This window comes from Panulirus ornatus, chromosome 37 (assembly GCF_036320965.1).
Source record: "Panulirus ornatus isolate Po-2019 chromosome 37, ASM3632096v1, whole genome shotgun sequence".
Lineage (NCBI taxonomy): Eukaryota > Metazoa > Arthropoda > Malacostraca > Decapoda > Palinuridae > Panulirus > Panulirus ornatus.
In genome coordinates, this window is record NC_092260.1 from 29,527,199 (window position 1) to 29,545,145 (window position 17,947).

The window sequence follows — 17,947 nt, forward strand, 5'->3', positions numbered from 1 at the left end:
CGAGAGGGGAGGATTTCCAACCCCCCGCTCCCTTCCCTTTTAGTCGCCTTCTACGACACGCAGGGAATACGTGGGAAGTATTCTTTCTCCCCTATCCCCAAACTTATCAACAAACTTATACCTCTGCAATTCGAGCACCCACTCCCATCCCCCCTGTCCCCGCACAACGGCACCATGCACGCACCCCGCCAATCCTCAGGCACCCCACCACGAGTCACACATACACCAAATAACCCCACCAACCAGTCAACAACACAGCCACCCCCCCTTTAACAAATTCCACCACAACACCACCCAAACCCGCTGCCCTGCCGGCTTTCATCCTCCGCAAAGCCCCCACCACCCCCTCTCCGTCCATCAAATCACCTTCCCCAACCCTCCCACCCTGCACACCACCTCGACCAAAACACCCCACATCTGCCACTCCATCATCAAACACACCCAACAAACCCCCAAAACACCCACTCCACCTCCCCCCCACACCACCACTACTTGCTACCACCTCCCCACCCGCGCCCCCCACTGAAGTTCCCACCCGCTCCCCCGTCCCACGCACCCCATCCACCTCCCTCCAGAACATCTTTTTATTCTCCCTATATATATATATATATATATATATATATATATATATATATATATATATATATATATATTTTTTTTTTATACTTTGTCGCTGTCTCCCGCGTTTGCGAGGTAGCGCAAGGAAACAGACGAAAGAAATGCCCCCCCCCCATACACATGTATATACATACGTCCACACACGCAAATATACATACCTACACAGCATTCCATGGTTTACCCCAGACGCTTCACATGCCTTGATTCAATCCACTGACAGCACGTCAGCCCCGGTATACCACATCGCTCCAATTCACTCTATTCCTTGCCCTCCTTTCACCCTCCTGCATGTTCAGGCCCCGATCACACAAAATCTTTTTCACTCCATCTTTCCACCTCCAATTTGGTCTCCCTCTTCTCCTTGTTCCCTCCACCTCCGACACATATATCCTCTTGGTCAATCTTTCCTCACTCATCCTCTCCATGTGCCCAAACCACTTCAAAACACCCTCTTCTGCTCTCTCAACCACGCTCTTTTTATTTCCACACATCTCTCTTACCCTTACGTTACTCACTCGATCAAACCACCTCACACCACACATTGTCCTCAAACATCTCATTTCCAGCACATCCATCCTCCTGCGCACAACTCTATCCATAGCCCACGCCTCGCAACCATACGACATTGTTGGAACCACTATTCCTTCAAATATACCCATTTTTGCTTTCCGAGATAATGTTCTCGACTTCCACACATTCTTCAAGGCCCCCAGAATTTTCACCCCCTCCCCCACCCTATGATCCACTTCCGCTTCCATGGTTCCATCCGCTGCCAGATCCACTCCCAGATATCTAAAACACTTCACTTCCTCCAGTTTTTCTCCATTCAAACTCACCTCCCAATTGACTTGACCCTCAACCCTACTGTACCTAATAACCTTGCTCTTATTCACATTTACTCTTAACTTTCTTCTTCCACACACTTTACCAAACTCAGTCACCAGCTTCTGCAGTTTCTCACATGAATCAGCCACCAGCGCTGTACCATCAGCGAACAACAACTGACTCACTTCCCAAGCTCTCTCATCCCCAACAGACTTCATACTTGCCCCTCTTTCCAAAACTCTTGCATTTACCTCCCTAACAACCCCATCCATAAACAAATTAAACAACCATGGAGACATCACACACCCCTGCCGCAAACCTACATTCACTGAGAACCAATCACTTTCCTCTCTTCCTACACGTACACATGCCTTACATCCTCGATATATATATATATATATATATATATATATATATATATATATATATATATATATATATATATATATATATATATCGAGGATGTAAGGCGTGTGTACGGGTAGGAAGAGAGGAAAGTGATTGGTTCTCAGTGAATGTAGGTTTGCGGCAGGGGTGTGTGATGTCTCCATGGTTGTTTAATTTGTTTATGGATGGGGTTGTTAGGGAGGTAAATGCAAGAGTCTTGGAAAGAGGGGCAAGTATGAAGTCTGTTGGGGATGAGAGAGCTTGGGAAGTGAGTCAGTTGTTGTTCGCTGATGATACAGCGCTGGTGGCGGATTCATGTGAGAAACTGCAGAAGCTGGTGACGGAGTTTGGTAAAGTGTGTGGAAGAAGAAAGTTAAGAGTAAATGTGAATAAGAGCAAGGTTATTAGGTACAGTAGGGTTGAGGGTCAAGTCAATTGGGAGGTGAGTTTGAATGGAGAAAAACTGGAGGAAGTGAAGTGTTTTAGATATCTGGGAGTGGATCTGTCAGCGGATGGAACCATGGAAGCGGAAGTGGATCATAGGGTGGGGGAGGGGGCGAAAATTTTGGGAGCCTTGAAAAATGTGTGGAAGTCGAGAACATTATCCCGGAAAGCAAAAATGGGTATGTTTGAAGGAATAGTAGTTCCAACAATGTTGTATGGTTGCGAGGCGTGGGCTATGGATAGAGTTGTGCGCAGGAGGATGGATGTGCTGGAAATGAGATGTTTGAGGACAATGTGTGGTGTGAGATGGTTTGATCGAGTAAGTAACGTAAGGGTAAGAGAGATGTGTGGAAATAAAAAGAGCGTGGTTGAGAGAGCAGAAGAGGGTGTTTTAAAATGGTTTGGGCACATGGAGAGAATGAGTGAGGAAAGATTGACCAAGAGGATATATGTGTCGGAGGTGGAGGGAACGAGGAGAAGAGGGAGACCAAATTGGAGGTGGAAAGATGGAGTGAAAAAGATTTTGTGTGATCGGGGCCTGAACATGCAGGAGGGTGAAAGGAGGGCAAGGAATAGAGTGAATTGGAGCGATGTGGTATACAGGGGTTGACGTGCTGTCAGTGGATTGAATCAAGGCATGTGAAGCGTCCGGGGTAAACCATGGAAAGCTGTGTAGGTATGTATATTTGTGTGTGTGGACGTGTGTATGTACATGTGTATGGGGGGGGGTTGGGCCATTTCTTTCGTCTGTTTCCTTCCGCTACCTCGCAAACGCGGGAGACAGCGACAAAGTATAAAAAAAAAAAAAAAAAAAAAAAAAAAAAAAAAAAAAAAAAATATATATATATATATATATATATATATATATATATACACATATATATCCCTGGGGACAGGGGAGAAAGAACACCTCCCACGCACTCCCCGCGCGTTGCAGAAGGCAACCAAAAGGGGAGGGAGCGGAGGGCTGGAAATCCTCCCCTCTCATCTTCCTTTCTTTTTCCAAAAGAAGGAACAGAGAAGGGGGCCAGGTGAGGACATTCCCTCAAAGGCCCTGTTCTCCGTTCCCAATGCCACCCCGCCGACGCGGGAAATGGCGAATAGTTAGAAAAATATATATATATATATATATATATATATATATATATATATATATATATATATATATATATATATATATATATATATATATTTTTCAAACTTTTTTTTTTTTTTTCAAACTATTCGCCATTTCCCGCGTTAGCGAGGTAGCGTTAAGAACAGAGAGCTGGGCCATTGAGGGAATATCCTCACCTGGCCCCCTTCTCTGTTCCTTCTTTTGGAAAATTAAAAAAAAAAATTGAAAAAAAAAAATTGAGAGGGGAGGATTTCCAGCCCCCCGCTCCCTTCCCTTTTAGTCGCCTTCTACGACACGCAGGGAATACGTGGGAAGTATTCTTTCTCCCCTATCCCCAGGGATAATGGGGAGAAAGAATATATATATATATATATATATATATATATATATATACATAAAAATGTGCCATGAAACTGTCTTTAAAGAAATGTAATGTAAAAGTGGGAAAAGCCCAAACTCTGATTATTCCAAAAATATAAGTTTTTGAAATCTATAATCCAAATCTTAATTTCATGAATGCAAATTTCTAACCATTTATGAACAGCCTTTCTCTTTCTCAAGGATACAGTCATACCATAGAACTACCACACATATTGGTCAATGGTTTCAATTCCATATATAATGCTAAACAATGACTTGCATAATCAAATAAATGTACATGAGACTTTTTCAAGTGTCAGCATTGCTATGGCAGTGTTTCCTAATAGTTAATGGTCTCCTTATATTAAAACAATGCAAAATTTTATGCTCAAAAATGCAAGGGACAGCTGGACCAAACAAAAGACTAATGGCAAACAGAAAAACTAGTTGATGGATAAATATCAAAAAACATATGTTGCAAAACTTATGTACTTCCACTTTCAGCACTTGAGGGGAATGTGTGAACCCATAGACTTAATAAACCTAATGCCTTAAGGAGTAAAAGCTTTATGGAAAACTAATTCATCTACTTTAAGCAAGCAGTTCCATGCAAAACAATGCAATACATAACATCAACCATTTGTTGTGTGGCTTGAACACACATCAATACATTATGTAGGAAATGAAGTTTATTCAGCCCAAATTGGAGTAAAAACAAGACTACAAAAAAAAAAAAAAAATCAAGAGCAATATCTTTGTACTTCCTACACATCCATATATGCTGACACATTATCAGTCATTACTGATATACTGATTTGACCTAGAATATGAAAACATTGACCAATAGATCATGGAGGAAAAAGGCTATGAGGATTCTTGTATGAATTCTGGCACAAACCTGAAGAAGGAGGCGGGTCTGTTAGTGCGACGTTCAGCCACATATATACACATATACATATATACACATATATATATATATACATATACATACATATACATACACAGGAGGAGAAGAGAAAGGTGCAAGAGGTGAAAAAAAGGGCAAATGAGAGTTGGGGTGAGAGAGTATCATTAAATTTTAGGGAGAATAAAAAGATGTTCTGGAAGGAGGTAAATAAAGTGCGTAAGACAAGGGAGCAAATGGGAACTTCAGTGAAGGGCGCAAATGGGGAGGTGATAACAAGTAGTGGTGATGTGACAAGGAGATGGAGTGAGTATTTTGAAGGTTTGTTGAATGTGTTTGATGATAGAGTGGCAGATATAGGGTGTTTTGGTCGAGGTGGTGTGCAAAGTGAGAGGGTTAGGGAAAATGATTTGGTAAACAGAGAAGAGGTAGTGAAAGCTTTGCGGAAGATGAAAGCCAGCAAGGCAGCAGGTTTGGATGGTATTGCAGTGGAATTTATTAAAAAAGGGGGTGACTGTATTGTTGACTGGTTGGTAAGGTTATTTAATGTATGTATGACTCATGGTGAGGTGCCTGAGGATTGGCGGAATGCGTGCATAGTGCCATTGTACAAAGGCAAAGGGGATAAGAGTGAGTGCTCAAATTACAGAGGTATAAGTTTGTTGAGTATTCCTGGTAAATTATATGGGAGGGTATTGATTGAGAGGGTGAAGGCATGTACAGAGCATCAGATTGGGGAAGAGCAGTGTGGTTTCAGAAGTGGTAGAGGATGTGTGGATCAGGTGTTTGCTTTGAAGAATGTATGTGAGAAATACTTAGAAAAGCAAATGGATTTGTATGTAGCATTTATGGATCTGGAGAAGGCATATGATAGAGCTGATAGAGATGCTCTGTGGAAGGTATTAAGAATATATGGTGTGGGAGGAAAGTTGTTAGAAGCAGTGAAAAGTTTTTATCGAGGATGTAAGGCATGTGTACGTGTAGGAAGAGAGGAAAATGATTGGTTCTCAGTGAATGTAGGTTTGCGGCAGGGGTGTGTGATGTCTCCATGGTTGTTTAATTTGTTTATGGATGGGGTTGTTAGGGAGGTAAATGCAAGAGTTTTGGAAAGAGGGGCAAGTATGAAGTCTGTTGGGGATGAGAGAGCTTGGGAAGTGAGTCAGTTGTTGTTCGCTGATGGTACAGCGCTGGTGGCTGATTCATGTGAGAAACTGCAGAAGCTGGTGACTGAGTTTGGTAAAGTGTGTGGAAGAAGAAAGTTAAGAGTAAATGTGAATAAGAGCAAGGTTATTAGGTACAGTAGGGTTGAGGGTCAAGTCAATTGGGAGGTGAGTTTGAATGGAGAAAAACTGGAGGAAGTGAAGTGTTTTAGATATCTGGGAGTGGATCTGGCAGCGGATGGAACCATGGAAGCGGAAGTGGATCATAGGGTGGGGGAGGGGGCGAAAATTCTGGGGGCCTTGAAGAATGTGTGGAAGTCGAGAACATTATCTCGGAAAGCAAAAATGGGTATGTTTGAAGGAATAGTGGTTCCAACAATGTTGTATGGTTGCGAGGCGTGGGCTATGGATAGAGTTGTGCGCAGGAGGATGGCTGTGCTGGAAATGAGATGTTTGAGGACAATGTGTGGTGTGAGGTGGTTTGATCGAGTAAGTAACGTAAGGGTAAGAGAGATGTGTGGAAATAAAAAGAGCGTGGTTGAGAGAGCAGAAGAGGGTGTTTTGAAATGGTTTGGTCACATGGAGAGAATGAGTGAGGAAAGATTGACCAAGAGGATATATGTGTCGGAGGTGGAGGGAACGAGGAGAAGAGGGAGACCAAATTGGAGGTGGAAAGATGGAGTGAAAAAGATTTTGTGTGATCGGGGCCTGAACATGCAGGAGGGTGAAAGGAGGGCAAAGAATAGAGTGAATTGGAGCGATGTGGTATACCGGGGTTGACGTGCTGTCAGTGGATTGAATCAAGGCATGTGTATGGGGGTGGGTTGGGCCATTTCTTTTGTCTGTTTCCTTGCGCTACCTTGCAAACGCGGGAGACAGCGGCAAAAAAAAAAAAAAAAAATCCTCCCCTCCTTGTATTAACTTTCTAAAATGGGAAACAGAAGAAGGAGTCACGCGGGGAGTGCTCATCCTCCTCGAAGGCTCAGAGTGGGGTGCCTAAATGTGTGTGGATGTAACCAAGATATGAAAAAAGGAGAGATAGGTAGTATGTTTGAGGAAAGGAACCTGGATGTTTTGGCTCTGAGTGAAACGAAGCTCAAGGGTAAAGGGGAAGAGTGGTTTGGGAATGTCTGGGGAGTAAAGTCAGGGGTTAGTGAGAGGACAAGAGCAAGGGAAGGAGTAGCAATACTCCTGAAACAGGAGTTGTAGGAGTATGTGATAGAGTGTAAGAAAGTAAATTCTCGATTAATATGGGTAAAACTGAAAGTTGATGGAGAGAGGTGGGTGATTATTGGTGCATATGCACCTGGGCATGAGAAGAAAGATCAAGAGAGGCAAGTGTTTTGGGAGCAGCTGAATGAGTGTGTTAGTGGTTTTGATGCACGAGACCGGGTTATAGTGATGGGTGATTTGAATGCAAAGGTGAGTAATGTGGCAGTTGAGGGAATAATTGGTATACATGGGGTGTTCAGTGTTGTAAATGGAAATGGTGAAGAGCTTGTAGATTTATGTGCTGAAAAAGGACTGATGATTGGGAATACTTGGTTTAAAAAGCGAGATATACATAAGTATACTTATGTAAGTAGGAGAGATGGCCAGAGAGCGTTATTGGATTACGTGTTAATTGACAGGCGTGCGAAAGAGAGACTTTTGGATGTTAATGTGCTGAGAGGTGCAACTGGAGGGATGTCTGATCATTATCTTGTGGAGGCTAAGGTGAAGATTTGTATGGGTTTTCAGAAAAGAAGAGTGAATGTTGAGGTGAAGAGGGTGGTGAGAGTAAGTGAGCTAGGGAAGGAGACCTGTGTGAGGAAGTACCAGGAGAGACTGAGTACAGAATGGAAAAAGGTGAGAACAATGGAAGTAAGGGGAGTGGGGGAGGAATGGGATGTATTTAGGGAATCAGTGATGGATTGTGCAAAAGATGCTTGTGGCATGAGAAGAGTGGGAGGTGGGTTGATTAGAAAGAGTAGTGAGTGGTGGGATGAAGAAGTAAGAGTATTAGTGAAAGAGAAGAGAGAGGCATTTGGACGATTTTTGCAGGGAAAAAATGCAATTGAGTGGGAGATGTATAAAAGAAAGAGAAGGAGGTCAAGAGAAAGGTGCAAGAGGTGAAAAAAAGGGCAAATGAGAGTTGGGGTGAGAGAGTATCATTAAATTTTAGGGAGAATAAAAGATGTTCTGGAAGGAGGTAAATAAAGTGCGTAAGACAAGGGAGCAAATGGGAATTTCAGTGAAGGGCGCAAATGGGGAGGTGATAACAAGTAGTGGTGATGTGACAAGGAGATGGAGTGAGTATTTTGAAGGTTTGTTGAATGTGTTTGATGATAGAGTGGCAGATATAGGGTGTTTTGGTCGAGGTGGTGTGCAAAGTGAGAGGGTTAGGGAAAATGATTTGGTAAACAGAGAAGAGGTAGTGAAAGCTTTGCGGAAGATGAAACCGGCAAGGCAGCAGGTTTGGATGGTATTGCAGTGGAATTTATTAAAAAAGGGGGGTGACTGTATTGTTGACTGGTTGGTAAGGTTATTTAATGTATGTATGACTCATGGTGAGGTGCCTGAGGATTGGCGGAATGCGTGCATAGTGCCATTGTACAAAGGCAAAGGGGATAAGAGTGAGTGCTCAAATTACAGAGGTATAAGTTTGTTGAGTATTCCTGGTAAATTATATGGGAGGGTATTGATTGAGAGGGTGAAGGCATGTACAGAGCATCAGATTGGGGAAGAGCAGTGTGGTTTCAGAAGTGGTAGAGGATGTGTGGATCAGGTGTTTGCTTTGAAGAATGTATGTGAGAAATACTTAGAAAAGCAAATGGATTTGTATGTAGCATTTATGGATCTGGAGAAGGCATATGATAGAGTTGATAGAGATGCTCTGTGGAAGGTATTAAGAATATATGGTGTGGGAGGAAAGTTGTTAGAAGCAGTGAAAAGTTTTTATCGAGGATGTAAGGCATGTGTACGTGTAGGAAGAGAGGAAAATGATTGGTTCTCAGTGAATGTAGGTTTGCGGCAGGAGTGTGTGATGTCTCCATGGTTGTTTAATTTGTTTATGGATGGGGTTGTTAGGGAGGTAAATGCAAGAGTTTGGAAAGAGGGGCAAGTATGAAGTCTGTTGGGGATGAGAGAGCTTGGGAAGTGAGTCACTTGTTGTTCGCTGATGATACAGCGCTGGTGGCTGATTCATGTGAGAAACTGCAGAAGCTGGTGACTGAGTTTGGTAAAGTGTGTGGAAGAAGAAAGTTAAGAGTAAATATGAATAAGAGCAAGGTTATTAGGTACAGTAGGGTTGAGGGTCAAGTCAATTGGGAGGTGAGTTTGAATGGAGAAAAACTGGAGGAAGTGAAGTGTTTTAGATATCTGGGAGTGGATCTGGCAGCGGATGGAACCATGGAAGCGGAAGTGGATCATAGGGTGGGGGAGGGGGCGAAAATTCTGGGGGCCTTGAAGAATGTGTGGAAGTCGAGAACATTATCTCGGAAAGCAAAAATGGGTATGTTAGAAGGAATAGTGGTTCCAACAATGTTGTATGGTTGCGAGGCGTGGGCTATGGATAGAGTTGTGCGCAGGAGGATGGATGTGCTGGAAATGAGATGTTTGAGGACAATGTGTGGTGTGAGGTGGTTTGATCGAGTGAGTAACGTAAGGGTAAGAGAGATGTGTGGAAATAAAAAGAGCGTGGTTGAGAGAGCAGAAGAGGGTGTTTTGAAGTGGTTTGGGCACATGGAGAGGATGAGTGAGGAAAGATTGACCAAGAGGATATATGTGTCGGAGGTGGAGGGAACGAGGAGAAGAGGGAGACCAAATTGGAGGTGGAAAGATGGAGTGAAAAAGATTTTGTGTGATCGGGGCCTGAACATGCAGGAGGGTGAAAGGAGGGCAAGGAATAGAGTGAATTGGAGCGATGGGGTATACCGGGGTTGACGTGCTGTCAGTGGATTGAATCAAGGCATGTGAAGCGTCTGGGGTAAACCATGGAAAGCTGTGCAGGTATGTATATTTGCGTGTGTGGACGTATGTATATACATGTGTATGGGGGTGGGTTGGGCCATTTCTTTCGTCTGTTTCCTTGCGCTACCTCGCAAACGCGGGAGACAGCGACAAAGTATAATAAAAAAAAAAATATATATATATATATATATATATATATATATATATATATATATATATATATATATATATATATATATATATATATATATATTTTTTATACCCCGTCGCCGTCTCCCGCGTTTGCAAGGTATATATATATATATATATATATATATATATATATATATATATATATATATATATATATATATATATTGAAGAGGGTGTTTTTTTTTTTTTTTAGAAGAGGGAGTTTTGAAATGGTTTGGTAACATGGAGAGAATGAATGAGGAAAGATTGACAAAGAGGCTGTATTTGTCAGAGGTGGAGGGAACGAGGAGAAGTGGGAGACCAAATTGGAGGTGGAAAGATGGAGTGAAAAAGATCTTGAGTGATCAGGGCCTGAACATGCAGGAGGGTGAAAGGCATGCAAGGAATAGAGTGAATTGGAATGATGTGGTATAACGGGGTCGACGTGCTGTCAATGGCATGTGAAGAGTCTGGGGTAAACCATGGAAAGTTTTACGGGGCCTGGATGTGGAAAGGGAGCCATGGTTTCGGTGCATTACACATGACAGCTGGAGACTGAGTGTGAATGAATGTGGCCTTTGTTGTCTTTTCCTAGCGATACGTCGTGTGCATGTGGGGGAGGTGGTTGTCATTTCATGTGTGGCTGGGTGGCGACAGGAATGAATAAAGGCAGCAAGTATGAATTATGTACGTGTATATATGTGTATGTCTGTGTATGTATATATATATGTATACGTTGAAATGTATAGGTATGTATATGTGTGTGTGTGGATGTGTATTTATATACGTGTATGTGAATGGGTTGGGCTATTCTTTCGTCTGTTTCTTTGCGTTACCTTGCTGACGCGGGAGACAGCGATGAAGTATGATAATTGATAAAATAAAGTATACAAATGAATTTGTATGTGTCATTTATGGATCTGGAGAAGGCATATGATAAGAGTTGATAGAGATGCTCTGTGGAAGGTATTAAGAGTATATGGTGTGGAAGGTAAGTTGCTGTAAGCAGTAAAATTTTTTATCGAGGATGTGAGGCATAAGTAGGAAAAGGGGAAAGTGACTGGTTCCCAGTGAATGTCAGTTTGTGGCAGGGATGCATGATGTCTCCATGGTTGTTTAATTTGTTTATGGATGGGGTTGTTAGGGAGGTGAATGCAAGACTGTTGGAAAGAAGGACATGTATGCAGTCTGCTGTCGATGAGATGGCTTGGGAAGTGAGTCAGTTGTTGTTTGCTGATGATACAGTGCTGGTGGCTGATTCAGGTGAGAAACTGCAGAAGTTGGTGACTGAGTTTGGTAAAATGTGTGAAAGAAGAAAGCTGAGAGTACATGTGAATAAGAGCAAGGTTATTAGGTACAGTAGGGTTGAGGGTCAAGTCAATTGGGAGGTAAGTTTGAATGGAAAAAACTGGAGGAAGTGAAGTGGTTTAGATATCTGGGAGTGGATTTAGAAGTGGATGGAACCATGGAAGCGGGAATAAGTCACAGGGTGGGGGAGGGGGCGAAGGTTCTGGAAGCATTGAAGAATGTGTGGAAGGCGAGTTAGTCATCTTGGAGAGGAAAAATGGGTATGTTTGAAGGAATAGTGGTTCCAACAATGTTATATGGTCGCAAGGCATGGGCTATAGATAGGGTTGTGCGGAGGAGGGTGGATGTTTTGGAATGAGATCTTTGAGTACAGTATGTGGTGTGAGGTGGTTTGATTAAGTAATGAAAGGATAAGAGAGATGTATGGTAATAAAAAGAGTGTGTTGAGAGAGCAGAAGAGGGTGTATGGAAATGGTTTGGTCACATGGATAGAATGAGTGAGGAAAGATTGACAAAGACGATATATATGTCAGAGGTGGAGAGAATGAGAAGTGGGAGACCAAATTGGAGGTGGAAGGATGGAGTAAAAAAGATTTTGAGTGATTGGGGCCTGAACATGGAGGAGGGTGAATTGGAATGAACGTGCTGTCAATGGCTTGAACCAGGGCATGTGAAGTGTCTAGGGTAAACCAAGGAAAGTTTTGTGCGGCCTGGATGTGGAAAGGGAGCCATGGTTTTGGTGCATTACATATGACAGCTAGAGACTAAGTGTGAACGAATGTGGCCTTTGTTGTCTCTTCCTAGTGCTACCTCATGTGCGTGAGGGGAGGGGGGGTGCCATTTCATGTGTGGCGGGGTGGCGATGGGAATGGATGAAGGCAGCAAGTAGGAATATGTATATGTGTATATATGTATATGTCTCTGTATGTTTATGTTTGTATACGTTGAAATGTATAGGTATGTATATGTGCGTGTGTGGGCGTGTATTGATATATATGTGTATGTGGGTGGGTTGGGCCATTCTTTCCTTGTGCTGCCTCAGTGATGCGGGAGATGGCGAAGGTGTATGATAAAAAGAAAATTTTTTTTTTTTAAGGAAAGGAACCTAAATGTTGTAGTTCTTATGTGATGGAATGCCACTGATGAGTTTTACCCATTATGAGAAGGATCCACTGACATATGTCCTTTGTTTACTTTCCCTTATCTTATGGAGGAGTTTCCCCAATATTCTTGCCTGGTGATCCAGCTTCTTAATCACTTTCCTGTGTGGTTAAGTATCAGATGCTTTCATGCTGTCCAGATGCAGGCAATCCATCCAACTTTCCCTGGTATCGAAGACAGCTCTGACTCTTCTTTGTACTGAAAGTTTCATACTGAGTTTTGCAGTCTGATAACCCAGATTTTGTACAGTTCCTCTGGAAATATCTTTTCCCTGGTGCACAAAATTATAGTTAATATTACTATTTTTTTTTACTGAGTATGTGTACCATATCTTTTTAAAGATAATAGATACGAAAATTAAGTAGTGTGTACTTTACCATACTTTATTAGAAAAATAGAAAAAAATGTAGTATTCATATGTTGGTGTGGAATAGTTTTGAATGGACATGGGAGGGTCTGAGCTCGCAGCATGGATTCTTTATGAAAATTATGGTTTATTCGTGGTATGAATTTGTGATTTTGTTTTATATACATCTAATCACGTCATTACACATGATGGTCTTTTCAAAATGTGAAGTCATACTTTTACTCTTATATTTTATGTATCTTTTACATAATTTTATTTTATGTAGACATATTTTCTACATTTTTACATGCTATTTAGACTGACAGAACTAAGTTTATGGATGAATAAGTAAAATGTCTTTCTCTTCAACAGAATTAACAACAGTAATACCACAGATATTGCTTCGTTTATTCTAAAACTAACGTCAATTCTAAGCATGTACATATGGGATCACAACCAGGTGATGTAGATACACTTTTTAATGATCTGATTTGGGGTCATTTTTTCCTGCTGTAATGGTAGGCTGCTAGTGACATCTGTGAAAGCAAGCACCAGTTGGGATTTTAAGTGATGGCAGAAGCCAGTGAAATTTTTTATTACATGTGGAGCAGTAACTTCATAATACGTCTTACGATGTGTTGAACGGTGAAAGGGTTAAGGTAAATTACTAACAGTTTGGTGGAGTTGATAATGAGAGATCATGAATGCTTTCCGGACAGCCATGTGTTTCCTGCACCCCCTGCTCTAAGCAGATCAGGTAGCTTTACTTGTGCTTTCAGTTCATGGTGATCAGGAGTTTGAGGAGGTTGTAAGGCATTTTTACTACACAAGAATGTGGGTTGTATCACAACCATATACTTAAGTGAGTCAGACTGCTTACTGTCATGGACACAGCCACTTGTCAGTGAAAGATCTCTTGCTAGAGCAGGTGCCTGCTTTTACTATATTTAGGTTTTGAAACTTTCTGTTTACCCAAGTCTTCAATACCTAATTTATTTTTTGATGGACAGTATGTGTACAACATACTGTTGTTATAAACACCAGTTATTGGTGGTTAGGTGTACATCCAGTCTCCACTTCCCAGTGATCCTCCACACTCTGGTTATCTTCTGTGGTACTGTTCAGAAAATAAATGAGATAACAAAGGAAAACAAATATGAAAAGTTTCATAACCTGCACTGGCAATAGCAGGCAATTGGTCTGCAAGCAATTACTTGCTTGAGTGTTCATTCAATGGCAATGGGCAGTTTTATTAGTATATATACAGTACTGCATATATTGTCTATGACAATAAAATGAACATTTGAACATAAAGAAAGCACCAAGAAAGAAATGAAAAAGTTCCAAAACTAGGACAGATTACAGCAATTATAAACAAGCACTCATGATTAGTGATTGTTGGCTTGGAAGTGGCTGTATCCCTGCATTAGTCAGTCAGACACGTTTGTTATGATGGACTTACAATCTGGATTTTTTATGCCCTGTGTTGAATTATAACCTCTTGGAAAGCAATGTGAGTCGTGTACATCTAGGAGGAAGAGGAGCAGGAAGAGCATTAGGTATACAGGTAAAGTTTGAAAACTTTTGGCATTTTAATGCTAGTCAACATGGTGTTGAAATTGATAGAGCTTCTACCTAGTGTACCAGATCCAGGATAACCTCATGTTTATTATTTTTACTGCATCTTTTATTAATATGAAGTATTTTAAGGCAATTAAGATTTTTAGAAATATATTGTACTTGAATTGTACTTAAAGTTTTTGGGCATTTTACTTTTTTGTTTTTTGTGCAAATTAGATTGACAAATCTTCAGCTGGAGAATAACTCCCAGTATCCCCTTAAAAAGTGATCCACTCTGTAGTGTTTCCATTAAGGTGTGGTTTTCCAGAACACATTCATAAGTTTACTGGGGACTGTTTGATTACTTGAAGTGAAATTAGATTTATTGATTTGTGCAGATGCGGGGAATAAGTGTTGAGCATTGAGAAGACACTTTTCCTACCTCCAAAGACCATAAGAACCATATGTGATAATGCTAAAATGAATATAACAGTGAATTATATGCTATTTTCTTTGAAGATTATTGTAGGAGAGACTGCAGTTCCCAAGTTTCTTGGCTAATAGTTGATGCCATTTGTTATCATAAAGACAGTTATCAGCAGAAATAAAGCAGATCAGTTCAAGTCTTTGAATGAATTCTTGTGGATCAAACTGACAGCAAGATAAGTCACAAGTCGACACACCCTCAAGTTCACCACCAGTTTCATCTGCAGACATCCCTGCACTTCTGTATGCCAAATTGTGCCACTTGCCCCTCAACCTCAATATGCCTGCTGCAATAAAGTACAGCACAACCTCGTTAATTCTCTTAAAAATTTGGAAAATTTAGATTTTTAAAGATTTTTTTGCTTGAGTCAGAATACTGCATCCCATGTAGTGGCCAGATCTTCTGGTAACACCTTAGGGGGAGTGATTTAATTAGTGACCATGAGATTTTGGGAAAATTCTAAATTGTGGCCTGAATTCGTCATCCCATGCAGTATACCGTGTGGTGATAGGCTCCTTTGTGAACCTGTTAAGTGCGCCACCTCTCCAGCTCATTTGAATGAAACTGCATCAGCATACCAGCATCCAGAGCATTACATGTTGCCTGTACCTCATGGGGGACTCATGTCTTTGTCGTATGTGTTCCACTTGCCTCTGTCATGTTACGATATGGTTTTTATGAATCCTCAAAAACCCCAAGACCCTAATGAGCCTTCTTGTGGGAGAAAAGCAACTAACAAGAAGCCTATAGTGAAGTCTTTTGTCAAATGTAAGAGCCTAACCGTTGCAAAAAAGTTGAAATGTTTGTTTGCTTTGATGCCTGCATGAAACTCTTATGAGGTTGTGGAGGAATTTGGTAACAGTTTCAGCACAGTTTATGGTAGAAGAAGAGCCAGAGACAAGTTAAAAGTCTGCTGAAGGAAGCAATTAAACCCAGTTGCAGGCATCGAGAAGAGACAGAGGGTTACTTATGCCAAGAATAATCAGTTTGAGGAAATTTCGTGGAAGTGGATTTACCAGGAGAGGTCTGTGGGTGTCTTGGTAAGGGGCATTGAGATCCAGAATTGGCCAGTTACCTTGCCAAGAGCCTGGATATTACTTGAGTCTGCATCACAGTAAGTCATATATTAATGCATTTTGTGATTTTTTTTAATGAATTGTATAACCACTTTCTAAGGTTTGTGATGATTATGATTTAGTAAATATTCATTATGAAAAAAGTCTTAAAGTTTGACATATATATGTGATGTTTGGTAATTTGGAAATTTTGGTAATTCAACTAGGATAGAGCCTGCAAGGATATTGAATTAGAAATTGTGACCTTTACATGAAGTTGACTCTGTACCTGGAGATGCTTCAGTTCCTTTGAAATCATTCAAGTGAGAAAATAGTCTCTGTGATTTGTATGATACAGCCATACCTTTTTCTGTATGAACTCGTCAGCTAAAGTCAGGAATGAATGTGCAGTAGTTAACACAGAAGTTTTTTCATATTTTTTTCAGTCACCAAAAAGGAAGAGTTTTTATTCTTAACCCTTTCACTATGGCCATTTGATGTAACCAGTTATATTTTGGTTGTGAAGTTTAATCTTACATCACAGCTTCCAAGGAACATTTCCCTCTTTGTCATGTAGGAACCTCCCTGCCTTTTTGAAACAACTACCACTTGTGCCTGTGCTGACAGAAGTTTGCTAAGCTGGGTTTCACTGATCACTTGGCAGACATTGCCTTTAACTCTTTATATTTTGAGTTGATTTTACTGCTGTATATGGTAATTATGTTTGTAGGGCACATATAACATCTCTGAGAAAATATTCTGTATATAGATATGACTTTGGCCTCGTATTGACTTATTTATGACCACATTTTTTCCATTTATTAAGAGAACATTATTGGCTCCATTTTTTTTTATCAATATTTTCACTTACATGGTTTTTATATCAGTGCTTTATAGAAGATACAACTTACTTCCATAATAAAAAAGTGTTATAAAAAGTCAATTTTTTTTCTTACATGGAGAGAGACTTTATATTATGAAGGATGCCTTAATTTTTTTATTTTTATTAAATGAAAGGAGAAAGCTGAGAGCAAATGTGAATTGAGGCAAGGTTATAAAGTTTAGATGTGGAAAGAGAGGTATTAGTTGGAGTGTGAGTTTGAAATGGGGTGCTTTAGATACCTAAGAGTGGACATTGTAGTGAATTGAACCATGGAAGCTGAAATAAGCCATGTAGTGGATGTGAAAGCTAAGACGACAATGTCTGTGGGGTCAAAGATGGTTATGTTTGTGTATTTAGTAACTTTGATGGTGTTGTCTGGTTATGAGGTATGGGCCAAAGATGAATGAGTGCAGAAGAGGATGGATGTGTTGAAAATGAAATGTTTGTGGACAGTGTTAAGTGTGAGAAGTATTGATCATATTGGATATGATAGGGTAAAAGAGAGGCATGGTTATAAGAAGACAAAGTATGAGAGAGTTGAATAGGGGTGCTGAAATCATTTGGACTTATGGAGAAGATTATTGAGGAAAGGATGACTTTAGAATGAAAGAAGCTTTTAGTTTTTTGGGCATTAATTTGAAGGAGAGCATGAGGCATTCAAGGGATAGAGTGAATTGGAGTGATTTGGTATACAGTGGGTGACATGCTGTCAGTGGGCTGAACCTGGGTATATGAAATAGTTTGCGAAACCACAAAAAGATCTGTAGGGCCAGGTTGTGGATGGGGGGTTGTGGTTTTGGTCCATTGCAGATGGTGTATAAAGAATGGTTGTGAGTGAAAGAGGCCATTTCCTCATCTTTTCCTGGTGCTGCCTCGCTAACACGAAACGATGAACAGGTATAAATAGCCTCCAGCTTGTATTCAAGAAGAGGAAAATGGGACACTGTTGACTCGAGCCACACCTTTCAAGAACTTTCTGCCCCCATAGGTCTCATCTATCAGTGATCTTGTGTGGAGCGCATATCCAAGCTTTTCCCGGCTGCTGTGCTAGACCATAGGTCATACCCTGACATCTTACACTTTTACACACATTTTCTCTGCTTGGGGATGATGCTTTAGTCCTCATTTCCAACCCCTAATACAAGTTTATGTTATTTACCATAAGCCTGAACCACTGATATGCCTCTGCTGACAGTGCCAAATGCCTATC

The 17,947-nt window shown here is 41.0% G+C and overlaps 1 protein-coding gene across 3 annotated transcripts in view; it reads left to right on the forward strand.

Moving 5' to 3' along the window:
• LOC139760669 (uncharacterized) overlaps positions 1-17,947 on the forward strand; it is a 107,137-nt gene that overhangs the window by 77,976 nt on the left and 11,214 nt on the right. The window lies entirely within an intron of this gene.